Here is a 16,103-nt window from a genome sequence, read left to right on the forward strand (position 1 = left end):
TTTACTCAAATAGGTAAGGATGTTCAGGAAAGAAAACGTGACTAACATTCTGTGTTATGCACCTTCGCAGTTTCGCAACTTGCATGGCCAACACCTTCTTTAGCCATGCCATACGTCGAATGCGACTAACATTGTGTGTTATGCGCCTTCGCAATTTTGTGGCTTGCGTGACCAACATCTTTTTTAGCCACGCAATACGACGAATGTGACTAACATTGCGTGTTATACAACTGCTAATTTAATGTTTTTGATTGCTTGTTATGCAACTGCTAATTTAATGTTAAAAACATATTCAACTACTAAAATGAAAAGGATGCCACGTCGATTGTTGAAGAGGAGCTGAATAAACTTTCTTGAGCCGCCATGATTCTTTTTTGAAAAGAAAAATGTACATTCTAGAAATTCTGCACCATCTGTTTCCTGTGAGTCATTCCTCATTCTTTTCGTTAAAAAGAAAAAGGAAGAGCATATTAAAAACCCTCCACACATTTTTTTATATGTATCGATCGAAATCTCTCCTTTTCTGCATAATTTATTACAATAATTTAAGCATCTGAGTGATCTGCACAACTTAATTGTCAGTGGTGTTTTCTCAGGGACCAGAGGAGCCTAATTTTTTGTTTGTGCGCCACCTGAGGACTTGCGGCGTGATTTCTAGGGTTCCAAATCTTATTTTTGTTCCAGGCCGTGGTTAATCGGGTACAGTTTGTTGAACCTTTACTAAAAATTTAATGTTTTCCCTGTGTATGTTTTTAAAGTTTGTATCTTATTTTTGAATCCTTAGAGGAATTCATTCGATCCATCGAATCTGCGTTATGCGTTTTCAAGGGTTTATATACAAGGTTCTTGCCTGTATTCGGAATGTGGTGTGGATTTTTTTGTTATTTATAGTGTTAAATAAAGTGGCATCGCTGTAAACTGTTTAGGCTTCAAAGAAACGAGTTTCGAAGATGAATTGTCATCATAAACTGTTCATGTTTTGTGAATTTTCACTGTAGCTGTTCTTTGACATAAAATTCTGCTTGCTTAGTGCCACCCCAGACTGAAATTCTGTATGATTTTTTGAATCTTTTTTCTAGTGGAATTGGTGATTCCGAAATTAGGGTGCAATGCAGAAAACATCAATGAACCATATTTGAAATCTATATTATTGGCCAGGGCAATAGAAGTGAAAGAGAGGCAATTCTTTTAAAGTTTCAAAAAAGAGGGTTTGTAGTAGCAAAATTCATGAGGGAAAATCTTACTTTCAATACATTCAGTTATTCATTGCATTTCCAATTTACATCCATATACAATCACAACTCTAGAAATTGAACTCACAGTCATTACACCTATCAGCCGTTGTGAATAGAATATGGGTTAATTAATTTCCCCTACTCAATTCTTTCTTATTCAAGATTGTGATGCATTTGAGTTTAGCTTGTGTCCTATTTTAACAATAATGGCCGTTGTTCCTAAGTTTGACAAATAAGTTATGGATCAAATTTTTGTTCTGTAATTTGTGAATCTTCTCTCATGCCTTTTGTGTACAAATTATTGAGAGAGGATGTCCTGTTGATATAGGGACGAGTCTATTCTAGTTCCAAAAAGATAGTACAGATTGACTAACACGTGTGTTAGTCGCGCGTTTTACACCGTAGATTTTGCAATTAACGGTTGCGATTGACTAACCTGTCACTAACACGCTGTATGAAAGATTTGTTTTGGAGCTAGAATAGTCGTGGCCTTGATATAGGCCTACCTTTCTGTAGTCCCATACTAATATTTTACTTGATTGCATTTCTACTTATTTGGATTTACAAATCAATCATATTTATTCGATAGACATGTGAGGTGACATTTATCTATGAAGTATACAACTATCACACACCTCCATTGACATTTAATTGAAGAATAATGGAACTGAATTCAGCATTACTTATAGTGGGATGAAGAACCCAAGTGGTAGCAACACAATATTGAAAATTTAATTTTCTGTAACCCTTTATTATGAATCTTATATTTCTAAGCTGGAAATCCCGAAATGTTTGCATATGGTAATAAGCAGACAAACCTCAGGTTGTACGAATGACAAGGGATTAAGGTATCAATCAAGGAGGCACTTTGAAGATCGTGCTTGGAAAACAAAAAGTGAAAGATTTTTTAGAATTCATATTACTTTTTGCACAATACAAAACACGCTTGCATAATCTTTCGTTATGATATGAATGGTTCTTTATATAATAAGGTAATAAAAATAATAATTTTTGCCTACTTAATTATTGGTTTATAATATTAAGTAATGTATTGTTATGTATATTTAAAAAATCTTTTTTCGATTATATATATATAGATATCACATATTTATTAAAAAGCTAATACTATTGTATTTGATTCAATTGAGTCTAAAAACATAATTGAAGATAATCCACAACCTATCTAAGTAATTAGAATCTTTTAAAAAATATAATGCGCAATGGATCTAGTTAGACGAGATGCGACGATCTATAACACATTAAGATACAAAGAGACCAATGAAAATGCTACTTCTATTTATATGAGAATATAAACAAAAGCATAAGAGTACTATTTAAAGAAAAGACTTAAGAGTAATTTTTCGTGATTAAGAAAGGGACATGAGGTGTCCTTGATTTGTCTAGATCGTGCTAAGGAATACATTGGAATTTGCAAAGCCTATTGATATGTGTGGAGAGTGGGATAGAGTGTTGGATTGTCAAGTGGGTATGCATATGGCTTCATATTTGATAGCTCTCCTATATAAGGTATATAAGATTTTTTGTAGGAGAGTTTAATAGTTGATACTCACATTTATGTGTCCAACATGTATGGTCACACATGACATGTGTGGATAAAATGTTGTCAAGTGTTAAACTCATATGTGCAGGTTACATGTCGTGTGAAATGTTGCCACATGTTGGATACACATCTAATTGTTAAACCAATATAAAGTCATTTCTTATGGTGCAAGGATTGAGAGGTGTCATGTGTGTATAGGAGCATAACATTTGGATGCTAATGTTCCATGTGTCTCTTGTGTATGGTCTAATATGGATTTGTAAAGGGAAAACATGCACATAACATGTGCCAAGGTACATGTGAAGGAACATATAGAATCATGATGCTTGAAGATGCTTTGAGGAAGGCATAATAGCTACACACAAAGATCTCGTAAGTATAGAGTGTATAACTAGTAAGATCTATGCTTGTGGTCGTGTGCATGTTGATTTAGTTGGACATGCATCTATGCCAAGGTAGCTATGGAAAAGGATTTCATGCAAGTAGCTATGCAAGGGTGCAAATCAAGTAGTGTTATTAATGTATTGATGTGTGAGGCGAAGCTTATTCATAAGCCCTTTCCTAAGGAGCAATGAACTCCATCACATTTTATTATGCAGTGAAGAAGCTTACACATGATAGGAAGCTAATATTGACCTAATGAAGCAACAAATATAGTTACGCACAAATCATTCATGCTTTGTTGAGGAGTGATGGTCCCACATTGTGTTTTAGTGTACTCAAAGGTGACATAAATGGGGTGTGATTAACTATGTAGACACTAGTTGGATGATGCAATTAATTTTGAGATTAATAACAATGTAGGTTGAAGGTGAGCTTATTTGCCAATATTGTGCATAAGAGAGTTTGTGTTTGTCCAGAAACTGTGAAAGAAACTCATGTATAACTAGAATTTTATCATTTGTCCTTTCTTTAAGAGTAAATGTTCCTATTTGTCATTGATAGTTATAGCTCCCAAGTGTGTTTGTGTGATTATTATGGAATTGATGCTCTTACCACAGATGCCTACATATGCTAAGGAATGTATAAGTTATCCCTATGGTTCTCTATTGTAAGGAGAGGGTGTATTTGTACTCATGTTACCTTCTTGAGGGTTGTATACTTCCTATACAAGTAAGAGTAGATTGTGGAAAGGCAAATTCTACATGAACTCTACAAACTTAGACAATTTTACTAGTAGTGATGATATAAATGCTAGGGTTGCCAATTAAAATTGCATGACATTGACTCTGGGGTGACTAATGAGATTGGCGTTGGTAGATGTTGTTGTATGACACAACATTCTTCTATTGTCGAGAAAAAATAGCTTGGCCCTATGTACTCAAGTGAAGTTGAGAAAGTCCTTATTCTTATTCTTGTAGTGCCCAAGAGAATTGTGAAGCTTATAATGTAAATGCAAGTGTGACTACAACAGGAGTTGAGTTGTAGAAGTGAATATGATATTTTTCATGTTGGAAGATTCACAAATGTATTGGAATTTATTCCATTGGAAAAATATGAGGATACGAGCTTGTAGATCCATCATAGAGAGGAAATGGTTCATTTCCACCTAGATGAGTTGATCCACTTGTAATGCTACTTAAGAATTTGTATTCATTTGTGTAGTTTGATAGCCAACATGTGGAGTACAAATGGTTTCTCTTCAATAAAGATTGCATAGATGTAGGATCCAACACTTTTGATCTATACATCCCATATGCAAGTAGTGGTGACGTGTATCCCAGATGTGCATTGTGGGACTTTGTTGAGGATTTCCCCAAGAACTTATTGTGCATATAAATAGTTAGATGTTCTTACACACGGTGATATGTATATTGCTATCACAATTGCAGAATCCTCACGGTTCTAGTAATAGATCTTATACGCCAAATACTTAGTTACATAACAGACTCCTGGATCAATGATGCCCTCCATGGTCATAGCTCTTATTTCATACACCGAATCAGTAAGCTCACTAACTGTTTTATTGTTCACCATCTTCTTTACCAAAACAATACCAATGGAGCAGAAACTAGTTAATGCCCTAATGCCATACTTCATAATTTTGTATGGTCGCTCCTTACATCACATCATCATGAATTTGGATCAAATTGATTTGAACCCATGCTTAAGCATAGCTAAAATTAGGGAAATCCTTCCAAATGTTTAGACCCATCTCTGGAATATTCTTATACTACCTCTTGAATGTGGTTAGGTCGTCTTCTGTAAGTTTCTTCCATATACCATGAAATTTCACATGACTGATCTTTGCAAAAGGTGCATGGATATATGCCCTAACTTCCTCTATGTAAACCACATCGATTGGAACCCTAAAAAATGCCCCTCTTCTTGTCATTCACTATTGCCACATAAGGATAAGGTTTGAAAATAGGTTGTGGCTTCAATGCCTGATCAACAATGATTGGAGTAGCCATTTGACACTTTCATAGATTGATTTGAAAAACTGGAGTATGCAGAAAACCTTCAAACACACTTTTCGCACTAGAAAATTAATTCACACTAAAGACTCTTCAAATTCACAAGATCACAAGTGATAAAAATGAACTCGAGATAATTTATCTGTTGCATCCACCTACTTAGGGTTTCATTGACATAGATGCATTTTACTATTATAACGCAAAAAGTTGACACTCGGTTTCATCAGAATCCATAAATAGCATTATGAATGGCTACAAACATTTGGAAAGCTTCGACAATACCTTCCCAACCTTTGCCTGGTTGAAAGCAATCCAACAATCAAACTGAAAGGGGCGTTTGTAAGGTTTGCAATCAGTTTGCACCCTTAAACAATGCTTCATTACTTAGTTTCCAAAAGAGGAATTTGTACCATCAGTAGTTGTGGACCCATCCTCGATCTTTCCCTTCACATTCTCATTTGATTTCTTCACCCATGCCATCTTCATTTTCTCCTTTTCTTCATTGACATCAATTTTCTTTCCCAATCTAGAAGTCTACTCACTCTTTCCTCTACAAAACCTAACAATGTGTTCGAATTTATTGCAATATTAGACTTGCACTCAACAGCCTTTGTACCCATATTTGTTGCATGCATAACAATATACATTGAATGGATGAACATTTCTACTATAGTTTGTATTCACATATTCATTCCATACCATCCTACTTATGCACTCATTTGCCTTATGTCCAAACTTATTGCAAGAGTAGAATTGACCATTAAATGACTGAGCTCTAATTTGACTTCTACATTCACTAGCTCTATGTCCAAACTTATTGCATGAAAAATAGTTACCATTAAAAGATGATGAATACCTGGTTTGAGCAGGAGGAGGTCTCTTGGAATTCTTCTTGTTCCAGACCTAAATGAAACCTTTTTTTTTTTATTTTTATCTTAATTAGAGTTCTTGAATTCATCCTTGACCTTTTCCTTTCCTTTATCCTCTTTGCTAGGAGTCTTAGAGCTTTCACTTTTTTCAAAACCAAGTCCACCTTTATCTTTAGTTTGCTTCTGAGATAACATCACATTAAGCAATTCATTGCCACGTTTAAGCTTCAAGACCTTGTCAATTTGTTCTTTTGCATCTTTCAGTTCCTTCTTCAACATAAGTACTTCTTCTTCAAGTCTAGTACATACTCCAATTTTGTCATGTAGCTTTGTTTCAAGGTCATCAATGGTCTTTCTTCCTTCATCAATTAGCTTTCTTAGATAGGAAATTTTCTCTTATGATTTCTTGCACTTATCTTTGCTTTGATCCAGATTTGCTAGAGCATACCTCAATTCTCCATCCATATCCACTACAACATCAATGTGAGATTTTGCCAAGATCAAGAGCTCAATGAAAATTACAATAGAAAGACAAAATATAGGATAAGAATAAACTGTATTCTCATCAATAGATAAAGATCAATTGTTCCATTTTCATACAATGTAGATGAGCCTGCTTATATAGGCAAGGCTTATGGATATGTGAGCACACAAACATGACATGTGGCTCAATAAGAAACAAGGGTAGGTAGGAAATAGGTGTGGGTAGGTAGGAGAAACAATATAATAGTCTACATGAGGTGGATCACCCACTGAATGTGGAGTGTAACAACAAGATCAACACCATAAAAGGTGGAAATTCTCCTACACACACTATCCCAATGTGGCACAAACACCCAAGTGTCTCATACCCAAACTACTATGAAATGCATTTCCTAAGTAAACTTAAGTAAAGTGTAATAATATCCATGATGAATAATTATTTACACCAAAGGTGGTAAACTATGCCACACTGCTGAAAAAGGCACTCCAAGATCTAGTGGAGATGGATGTAGAACATGTCCCAAATACTCACATGTCTCCTCAAAAAATAAAGCGACCTCCTCCAACTGCTGTACATAAGTATTCACAATCATGTCAACCTTGAAAGAATGATCATGTAGAGAATGAGCAAGAGGGTCAGAGTGTTCCCTCGCAACAATCAAAGAAGGATCACCTTCATCAAAGAGAAGATGAATGTTATCAATGATGTCTCCCAAATCTGCAATGTAGGATTCCATAAATAAACCTGCAATGTCTGTCAAGTAATCATCCCATGAATCTGAAGTTGGAAGACAATGAATATCCTGCTGCACTGAATCACATGAAGGCAAAACTGTCGCACTATCCGCATCATCAGGTGCAATAGGTGATGTGATATCAATATGAGGAAATGGAATACAAGGCTCAAGAATGGGGTCACATGTGAGAATCCCCATGTTCAAGTGTCCAAAGTTCTCCTAAAAAACCGAACCATCACAAGAAGTGTGATCATTATGTGTAGAATCATCAAATGTGAAATCATCATCATCAACAAAATCTGAAAAGGAGTATAACCGAGATGCATGATCAACCATCCCAGTTGCAATCATAGCTCTAGTCTCCAAGTCTCTAATGAAAACTGACTCAGGTGTGAACTCCACAACTCTCTTAGTTGTGCCATGTGTGATTGGATAGATAGAAAGGAGATTGTTTGTCAAGTGGGGTACACACAACACATTATTGAAGGAGTTATCCCCAATGTCAATAGATCCTTTCCCAATCACATCAATGTATTTATGATTGCCCATCAATATCTACAGCATTGTGCAAGGCTCAAATGTAGAGAACATAGACTGCGAAGATGCCATATGATGAGAAGCCCCTGAATCTAAAAGCCATCTCTCTGAATCATGACTGATAGTAGCACATAGAACTTTTCCTTTTCTTGTCCCAAAAGAGTGAGTCTTCCCACTTGTAGAAGCCATGAATGCTTGCCCTTTTCCTTTTGAATGTGAGGAAGCGGAAGTTGATGAATCGTCCTTCTTGTAGACATTAGGCAAATCAATGTTATGCTTTTAGATGATATGTGTGAGCTCATCAATCTTCTTAGAATGGCAACGATGCTCCTCATGACCAAAATTTTTACAATAGGCACAAGTAGGTCTCTCCCTCTTTGGTGAGTTATCCCTCTTGGAAGAGGATGAATCTCCTTGTTGTGGAGAAGATGGTGCTTTGTCCTTAGGCTTTGATTGCCATTTCTTCTTGTTTGAGTTGTCCTTTCCTTGATTTGCTTTGTTCCCTTGATTTGCCACTAATGCTTGAGACTTAGAAGCCTTAAGAATGCCCATGCTTATCAACTTAGTTTGTTCCACCATCAACATTTCATTGAAAGCATCAAATGTAGGCATTGTGTAGCTTGAACCCATTGTCATCCTATGGGTTTGGAAACTAGAAACAAATGCTGCATATTTTTGTGGAAGCTTGCCTATCAAGTTGAATATCAATTGAGTATCCTTCTTATCAATGCCACAATCTTTGAGTTGTGCCCTCAACTCATTTGCCTTAGTGACATAATCTTGTATAGTATCAAAGTTCTTGGGATCTAACATGGTGAGATCACTATCAATTTGATATCCCCTAATCTCATCAACTTGACCATACAAGTCTTGAAACTTTTGCCAAGCATCCTTGATTAGAGTACACTTCTCAATATGAAAAATGAGATCCTTTGATACATACTTTCTTAAGGTACCGATTGCCATGATATTTTTAGTGAGCCAATCCATGTGACCAACTAGATCAACCTTAGGATCAGCGGAAGCAACAATAGTTCCATCAATGTAATGAGTTAGTCATTTTTCCATAAGTTTACTCCATGCATCAATTTTCCAAGTAGCATAAATATGAGGAGTTAAGAGAGGAAAGTTAGAAGAACCCATAGTAGCAGAAAGGAAGGAACACAAGAGCACAAAAGCACAAGAGACACCCCCCCAAATTCACTCAATCAAAGTACCCCCCCAAAAAATGATGATTTTGGCACTTTATATGTAGTGCGTGTACAATGGGCCACTTACAAACAATGGCAAGGTGGAATTCTGATTTTGTTTTACAACTGCCCCAATAGGTTGAGAACTTCAAAGCAAAAGATCAGAAAGATAGATCTATGCAATACAAATGCCAAATTGGCCAAATAAGACCATATGATGAAAGTACAATTTCTACCCACAATTGCTGCAAACTGATAGCATATTCTGAGAGTAGACAAAAAACAATGCACTTTAAAAAAACATCGGCACCTGAAAATGAGTTCGTATGAGCCCGAACGGAGACCTGGAAGTTGTAGAAATGGGGATTGGACAGGTACAATCACCAAAAAAATGAGAATTCTGAAAAATCTGTCCATCAAAATCAGAAAATAATTCCACCACGTGAAAGTACACGAAATTCTAGCCCATTTCAAAAAAAATTGCACCCAAAAAGGAGCAAAAATGAGCAAGATATGGCCATTTGAAGTTGAACTGCAAAATCAAAAAGCTCAATGAGAGGGGCCTGCAAAATTTTTGAAAAAATGATGATGTCAATGGACTGCGAGGTTAAATTTGATGGCCGTATGACCGTTGCCCAAACTTCATGGCCGACTGGGCGCTGACTTGGTGCTGACTGTGCAAGTGATTTGGCAGGTGATGTGGTAGCCAACTGGGCTGCTGACGTGGCAGGGTGATTTGGCAGCCAACTGGACTGCTGACGTGGCGCTGAAGGTACGGATCCTGAAAAATAATTTCCAAATTTTTTTTATTTTTTCAAAAAAAAATTTCAAATTGGAAAATAATTTTCAGAAAAAAAAATATATATAATTTTTTTAAAAAAAATCCGAAAATTCCGTATTGTACCAGCCAAATTGAGCAGAAAATTTCCTCCACACCCAAAAATCGATTTTCGCCACAATAGGTCGAATTTATACTCGATTTTTATGGAAATGGCCTCCTGGACGCAATGGTGAGGTCGAAAACGCTCTAAGATGCCTCCAAAAAATGCAGTCCCTCAGATCCGAAAATAGAAGCCTTCCACAATGTCTCCAAAAACCAATCAATGAAGCCCCAATGGCTCTGATACCATGTGAGATTTTGCCAAGATCAAGAGCTCAATGAAAAGTACAATAGAGAGACAAAATATAGGATAAGAATACACTGTATTCTCATCAAATAGATAAATGATCAATTGTTCCATTTTCATACAATGTAGATGAGCCTGCTTATATAAGCAAGGCTTATGGATATGTGAGCACACAAACATGACATGTGGCTCAATAAGAAACAAGGGTAGGTAGGAAATAGGTGTGGGTAGGTAGGAGAAACAATATAATAGTCCACATGAGGTGGATCACCCACTGAATGTGGAGTGTAACAACAAGATCAACACCATAAAAGGTGGAAACTCTCCTACACACACTATCCCAATATGGCACGAACACCCAAGTCTCTCATACCCAAACTACTATGAAATGCATTTTCTAAGTAAACTTAAGTAAAGTGTAATAATATCCATGATGAATAATTATTTACACCAACAATCAATGTCCCACTCATGTTGTTCCATAACATCCAAATCCTTTTCAAGTTCATTCATAGTGTTTGTAATGGTGGAAAAATGGTGAATGATAGATCAAGAAGGAAACTACCCTTTCCCTCAAAGAGAATTGAGAGTTTCGCTATTGATTACCATTCAAGCACTTTTCACCATGTTACATTAGAAAGAGGAGAGGATAATTCAATAGATTCAATCCCTCCACATGAAGATGGTGGATTGAATTCTGAATGAATTTTGAATGATAAGTTGATCTCCTCTTCCTTGTTTGATTTGGAAAAGAAATTGATTGAATTATGTAGTGCAAAAGTGACAAAGAATTGATTATAACTTGAGATCGGAATATGAGATGAAGTTGTGCAGCTGGATCTGGCAGTAAAATGTCGAGACGAAGTCGCCCTGCGAATTTGAGGAAAAGTTGCTCGGACCATGGCAGGAATGTACACGGTCCTCAAAAAAATCCACAAAACGAAAAGGGTTTTTTCGCCTCTGCAAATGAAGCCCGAATCTGAAAGTACAACTGCGCACCTGCAACCTACACACAAAAAAGAGAGGAAAATGGGTTGGGATTGGAGGTTTGCCTTAGGTCAAACCCCAGTTTCGGAATTAACCAAGTAATGAAAGAAAGTACTTGCAAGTAGCTGTAAATGAAAGACTAAATTGTAAATCACTTCAAGGGAGGTTGTAGTAGCAATGTTGATAGAAGTGCTTGTGTGGAATTAAATGTTGAAATAAATCTCCTCTTCAATGGTTGAATCCTTGACTTGAATGCAACACCTAGCCTTGAAGGGAGACTTGAGAATGCTCAATGCTGAAAAAGAATGTTTGAATGCTTGATCGCTTGTGCAACTTGAATGTCTTCAACTTCGACCTATCCAACTTATGCAAATGAGAGGACGAATGGCCCTTAAATACATGTTAGTGGATTCAAATTTCGTCACAGGCCGACATCAGGGGAGTTTCTCGCCCGATGCATAACCAACAATGCAACTCTAGGAAGGGTCCTGCCCCAAAATAGGACAGGGAGCCCCTGTCCTGGGAGGACAAGGGCGCCACACCCCTGTCTAAGGGGGGACAGTGGCGCCACGCCCCTATCCTACCCCTTTCTCCAGGGTAGAGTGCGAACGAGGTGATGCAGAGGCCAAGGAAGAAGCTATTTCCGCAAGCTGAGCAATCTTCGGTCTCCGATCAGGCTAGAGGATTCAAATTCGCATGCATGAGGACCCTAATGCAGTCGAAAATTGCTAGGGTCGCAATTTTATGATACTTCAACGTTAAAATCCAGGATCTACCTTAGTTGTTAAACTGTTTCTTCAGGAACCTAGCTTTGATACCAATTTTTGAACACTGTCGGATGTTGAGAGGGGGGGTTTGAATAAGAATATATTAAAACTTAACCAATTTAATTTCTCACTTATCATTTATCATATTTGAAAAAATAAAGAACTGAAAACACAAAAGCAATCACATGAACACTAAGATTTTACTTGGAAAACCCAATGAGGGAAAAAGCACAGTGAGATCTATCTCACTATATGAAGAACACGTTACAATGTTTAGGCTCAAGGCCAAGGAGCTAATTGCCCCTGACATGGACTTGCAAAACTGAGGTGCACCACCTCAAGGCAATATACAAAGACTTGCAGACACTAAAGATCACTTCTTCAGGGCAAGATACATTACATATGAATGAGATACATCAAAATGATTGAACTATTGGCAACCACACCCACTAATATGTTGATCACAATTATTTGTTAATACACATCTAAAACTACCTTTATTAGTGTTCTATTGTACTTGAACATTTCACAAAATCTTCACACAACTCGTACATACATCTATAAAATGATTTCATTTCTTTTATACCATTCACAACCAAAGCAATATCAATTAGGCTGGCCTAATTGGATGGAACGTGTAGAATCAAAACAATCAACCCAAAAACAATCTCCAATGCATTGTGCAAGGCAAAATGAAATGTGTGAGGCATCACACCATGTCAGCACACCTTCCTGTCCATCCCAAATCATCATATATAGATCTGCATTCTACTAGATACACCAAAACATTATAGGTCAGCTCCAAGTGATAAAGTGGTTAAGGCACACCAATACAACTTGCTCAAATTACAATGCGAACCACCAACAACTATTGTGAATGCTCTACATAGCATCACCTAATATTTACAAACACAAATCAATGAATTGCATCATCAAAAACTTGAAGGTAGAGGAATTCAACACATCCTTATACGTTGTCACTCTATCATTGTACACCTAAACACATAATGACATAACTCCAGTTGCGGACAACAAAGATCATCTCCAAAGCCCCATAAAAGATATATTACCACTTGATATAATATTTGAAGTGACTGCAATCAGTCACCAAGTATCCACACAACTACAAATCTAATCTACTATACTACACAACTCCAAAGGACCAAAGATGTCACTAAGTTACATATCTAGATCAACAAGTTTGACATCAGTGACAACAAGAACTCGTATTTGCAACATTTGTTACCCACTCATTCAAAATATAATTTAACATATAACTCCACATAATTTCTCCTAGAATAGTTCATCCCTTGCATCATCCAATAATACATGTATTAGAATATATACCTTAAAGGCATTCTTTATTTGTGAAAGGGCTTGTGCAATTCTAAAATCTATGGCTAATACATTATAATAAATGATGTAAGACCATAAATTCAATCCTAATAATTGATTTCATATGAATCCATGTCCTCCACCTCCATGTGAGATTTTTGTCCTTGTGGAGACTTTGTTCTTATCGATTTTATGGTTGAAATAATAATGAATGTGGTATAGATTATCTAAAAATGCAAGCAAATTTCCAAACATGTAAGCTATAGATTTATTTCAAAGAGCTTGGAGTGCATGAACATAATCTTGACCAATATTTTTGACAAGATTTTTTTAAACTTTAGGCAATTCTAAATGTTGAAGCATTATATTGTAGGCACTAGCTCTCTTTGCAAATAAAGTCAATAATTATAGGAAATATGAACTACTTTTTCTATAATATATAACAATTCAATGTAGACAATCTAAAAGCAACAATAGAAGAAAGAAAAAACACATATGAAGTGTAAGGTTGAAAACTAGTTCAAAGAGCTTGAGAAAAGTTTGTTTATGGGATTGTAGAAGTCATTTGTGTGATTTGTTTGAGCTCATATCAATATTTAATTTTCTAGACCAAGGACTCATTAATCTCCACACCTCATCCACATTCCTTCTATATTGTCATAATAATTACACTTAATGGATTTCCTCCCACACTGAAAAGCTCAAATTTTTCTCTTATAGATACACATCTTATTGTTAAATTTCACCGTTAGCATTGGTTTTCATGAAGGGAACTCTTGAAAATAAATCCACTTAGCTAGTTGTTTTAGCTTCCTTGGATTGTTTCACAGAGTAAAATCAACTACATTATGGAGAGCAACTATTGCAACATGCTCGAGGAGAGTATATCAAAGAAGATTCTCATAATGGAGGGCATCAATTCTAATAACAAACTTTACTAGTAATATTTGTGCATCATTAACTTAAACATTGAGTGGAGACAAGAAATAATTCAAATGGACTACAAGGGAAACAAGGAGTTTTGATTTGTTGAAAAGATAAGCATAGAAGTGGGAGGTCTAATAGAGCTGCAAATGCCTTAAGTAGGAGGAAAAATTTGTTGACAGAAATGCAGGTTGAAGTGGTTGGGTTCAATGAACTCAAGAGTTTGTATTAAGAGGATCTTGATTTTGGAGAAGCTTGGAAAGATTGTAAGGAGCTAGTTACGGTGGATAGGATGAAGTGGTTGGATTCATAATCCAATATGATATGTTGTTTAGAGGAAGCCGATTGTACATTCCAAAAAAGTTCCATGAGAGAGAACCCGATTAAGGAGAAGCATAGTGGAGGACTTGTAGGACATTTTGGTCGATATAAGACCATTGCTCTTGTTGGAGAACATTACTATTAACAACAACTGAAACAAGATGTGAAAAAGTTTGTATAGAGTTGTAGAGTATGTTAGATGGCAAAAGGCACAAGCTAAAGCATTGGTTTATATCATTCATTACCTATACTCGAGAGAACATGGGAGGACATTAGTATAGATTTTGTTCTTGGTTTGCCAATGACATGGAGAGGACATGATTCCATTTTTGTGGTGGTGGATAGATTTTCAAAGACAACACATTTCATTCCTTGTAAGAAGACTAATGATGTTGTTAATATTGTAGTGTTATTTTTCACAGAGGCGGTAAGACTACATGGTCGACCAAAGAGTATAGGTTCAGATTAGGATAACAAGTTTGTTCATTATTTTTGGAGGACATTATGGAATAAGTTGAAGGCAAATTTGGAGTTTAGTTCTGCACACCATCCATAGACTAATGCACAGGTCGAAGTTGTGAATAGGAGTTTGGGTAACATACTAATATGTTTAGCTAGAGATAAATCGAAGGGGTGGGATTTGATTTTACCATAGGTAGAGTTTGCATACAACCGTTTTATCAATAGGAGCATTGATAAATCACCATTCTAGATTGTATATGGAACTAGTCCAAGAATTTCTTCAGAGTTGAGGAAAATAGACAAAGGATAAATGAAGTGTCAAGGCCAAAAAATTTGCAGAGCATTTGAAGAACTTGCACGAAGAGGTGAGGAAGCACATTAATAAGATGAATACTAAGTATAAGGCTAAGGCAGATTAGGAAAAGAGAAATAAGGAGTTTTAGATTGGAGATGAAGTCATGGTTCCTTTGAGAAAAGAAAGGTTTCCAATGGGAACATACAATAAGTTGCAAATGAAGAAATTTGGACCATTGAAAATATTGAAAAAACATGATTCAGGAGATGCCCAGGGGGTAGAGTTGTTGGGTGGATTGAATATTTTACCTATGTTCAATATTTTAGATTTGACGGAATATCATGAAGGCAAAAATGAAGAGGAATCAATAGGAGCAGAGTGGAACATTCTGACACCTACTTTAGAGGAGGAGAAAATTGAAGACATCTTGGATAGTCAACTAGGTCGAAGCACAAGGAACAAGCAATACACATAATATCTGGTAAAATGCAGAGGAAGACCAATTGAAGATTCATCTTGGTTGTCTAATCTTGAGTTTGATTATCTTGGTTTCCTCTAACTCTTGAGATGTGACAAGGTCACTTCTCAAATTACCTTGGGTGTCTGATGTAGGAGCATTCAGGGTGTAAGAGCAATCTTGTATCACCTAACAATATTGTTTCTTTTTTAATAAGGGCTAAAAATGGTAGGGTTACTAATTTTAGTAAGTTGGCATTTATGCATGCATGGACACAAAAACTTACATAGACATCTAGAATGGTGAAATTAAGTCAATGGTGAAGAAATCACTTCAATATCATTTGTCATTTACGAGATATTAAGATTTTCATTTTTCAAAATCTTTTTAAAAAAATGT

The 16,103-nt window shown here is 36.1% G+C and overlaps 1 protein-coding gene across 10 annotated transcripts in view; it reads left to right on the top strand.

Moving 5' to 3' along the window:
• Positions 1 to 281: 281 nt before the first annotated feature.
• LOC131054457 (protein ROOT HAIR DEFECTIVE 3) overlaps positions 282 to 16,103 on the top strand; it is a 90,704-nt gene continuing 74,882 nt past the window's right edge. For 7 of the 10 annotated variants that reach the window (XM_057988973.2, XM_057988984.2, XM_057988978.2 and 4 more), the window contains exons 1-2: positions 282 to 422; positions 597 to 699. The gene's annotated coding sequence lies outside the window, so the exon portion shown is untranslated. The other 3 variants (XM_057988977.2, XM_057988985.2, XM_057988982.2) reach the window with 2 other exon arrangements.

This window comes from Cryptomeria japonica, chromosome 2 (genome assembly GCF_030272615.1).
Source record: "Cryptomeria japonica chromosome 2, Sugi_1.0, whole genome shotgun sequence".
Classification (NCBI taxonomy): Eukaryota; Viridiplantae; Streptophyta; class Pinopsida; order Cupressales; family Cupressaceae; genus Cryptomeria; species Cryptomeria japonica.